Source organism: Priapulus caudatus, unplaced genomic scaffold (assembly GCF_000485595.1).
Source record: "Priapulus caudatus unplaced genomic scaffold, Priapulus_caudatus-5.0.1 Scaffold266, whole genome shotgun sequence".
Lineage (NCBI taxonomy): Eukaryota > Metazoa > Priapulida > Priapulimorpha > Priapulimorphida > Priapulidae > Priapulus > Priapulus caudatus.
In genome coordinates this window covers 100,793-103,128 of record NW_014577327.1, presented here as the reverse complement: position 1 = coordinate 103,128, position 2,336 = coordinate 100,793, and the positions used below count along the sequence as shown (strand labels likewise).

Sequence of the window (2,336 nt, the reverse complement as noted above, 5' to 3'; positions counted from 1 at the left end):
CTAGCCAGTCGATCCGCCTGCATAGGTGACCGCGATCAATGGGGGTTATATAAGGGAATTCCGGACCTGGACTGGGTGACCGAGGTTCTCAAGTACTGGCACCCCGTATGTGTCTCAGGTGTGTCGTATGCGAATTGCTGGGAGGAGGTCTCATAGTAATGCTCAGGTGATCCGTAGCTCTCCATGAGCGCAGGTTCTCAGGTACGTGACGAAGGTGTGGTAACCTTGGCCTTTGTGGTGTCTGAGGTCTTCAGGATTAATTCGATGCATTTTGTATAACTAGAGGATATCCTCATAGGTTATGAATATGTTTACGCAGACTACTCGTCTCTCTAATCTATCTATTCCCCTCTGGTGTTGTGTCTCTCTTCTTCCATCTATCTATCGAATCTATCTTATATGGCAATCAATCTATCAATCTATCTTCTATCTTATTATCCTACTCTATCTATTATCTATCTATCTATCTATCTATCTCTCGCTCTCTTCTCTCTATATATCGGTACCTGAGACCTGGTCACCGGTACCTGAGACCTGGTCACCGGTACCTGAGACCTGGTCACCGGTACCTGAGACCTGATCACCGGTACCTGAGACCTGGTCACCGGTACCTGAGCCCCTGGCTCCGGTACCTGAGACCCTGGCTCCGGTACCTGAGACCCTGGCTGTGGTAGTTGAGACGATGTCTGCAATACATGGTACGCTTTCTTCGCCAGCCATCACACTGGTCGAGACCAACGTATGACGTCTCTCGCTCATCCGTGAAACCATGGCAACGGACTTTACAGTTTTGAATTTCATAGTGGGTAGGAGCCGAATCGCCTATAGATCACATACGATTTAAGCTGTCGCAGCAAGCATTGCAGCGCCCCCTGTGCATCACATAGGTTTCAAGCAAATCGTGAGAGGATCTCGTCCTTGGTATATCACCCACAATCGATCATGATCAACCATAATCAATGACTCACTCAATAATCGAGTGTCAGGGAATGTGTAGTGTAGGAAAACACAAATGCTACAAAGATGCCAGGTTTTAGCGCAAGCGTGAATGCCATATGCGCTCCCCGTCATTGCCCCCGTCATCGCTCCCGTCCCGGTCCAGTGTCCAGCAGACATCACCATGGTTAAGCCTGTGTCCGGTGTCCAGTAGACATCACCATGGTTAAGCCTGTGTCCGGTGTCCAGTAGTCATCACCATGACATCACCATGGTTAAGCCTGTGTCCGGTGTCCAGTAGTCATCACCATGATTAAGCCTGTGTCCAGTGTCCAGCAGTCATCACCATGGTTAAGCTAGTGTCCGGTGTCCAGTAGTCATCACCATGGTTAAGCCTGTGTCCAGTGTCCAGTAGTCATCACCATGGTTGAGCCTGTGTCCGGTGTCCACTAGACATCACCATGGTTAAGCCTGTGTCCGGTGTCCAGTTCCAGAAGCCGACTCGTCGTCTTTTCCGCGGATAGGTGGCAGCAGTGTGAGTCGGTGCACGGTGGAGCAGGGATGCGACACTCACGCCATGGCTTCAGTCCTCTCTGCTTCCGATGCTCTGCTCAGCTTCCTCATTACTTGCCTCCCACATGCACGCATGCACCGCATACACCTCTCCTCCACACGGCCCGTCGAACACGTAATGCTACCTGCCAAACAATGCACACAATGTATTCACGCGTTAGGCTCTCGCTGATACACAATGACCTGCAAGTGAATGAAATAAGTTCATTAGATTTCGTTGAAAACTATGAATTCATATTTATCCTGTGTTAAATCCAAGAAATGAACTTACGATCGAAATTTTCGATCTCCCTTCGGGAAATCTTCATCAGGATGTGACGTCACCATAGGTGACCCCTCGAGTGTAAAAAATCACGAACTTCATGATGTCACCTGCTGCCAGCTATGGTGACGTCACATGATGAAGATTTCCCGAAGGGAGATCGAAAATTTTCGATAGTAAGTTAATTTCTTGGATTTAACAATGGATAAATATGAGTTCATCACCTGCAAGTGGGCTCTGTTCTCGGCAGCACGCCTCTATTTAACTCGAGATCTCGATAGGTATGGCCACTTCTACTCTCTCAGCCCCTAACCCTAACCCTTTAACCCTTCACTCTCTGCGGAGGGCGTGTGCGAGAATACTGGGTGATCATGAGGTCAGTCGAATATCGATTCCAACTTTACCAATTCATATTGCGAAACCGTTCGACTACGCCGATATAAGACTGCACAATGAAAAACATAAAAACTGTTGAAGACACAACACAAGAAGCCGCGAGACGCTGGAGACACAGAGAGGTTAGATGGATACCTCGCCTAACTCATGGACGGGGAGGAAAACAACG

At 48.6% G+C, this 2,336-nt stretch overlaps 1 protein-coding gene across 4 annotated transcripts in view; it reads right to left on the bottom strand.

Annotated features, from left to right (window-relative positions):
• Positions 1 to 788: 788 nt before the first annotated feature.
• Positions 789 to 2,336, bottom strand: part of LOC106808301 (vacuolar protein sorting-associated protein 28 homolog) — an 11,596-nt gene continuing 10,048 nt past the window's right edge. For all 4 annotated transcript variants that reach the window (XM_014810956.1, XM_014810957.1, XM_014810955.1 and 1 more), the window contains one exon: positions 789 to 1,634. The gene's annotated coding sequence lies outside the window, so the exon portion shown is untranslated. The remainder of the gene's footprint in view (positions 1,635 to 2,336) is intronic.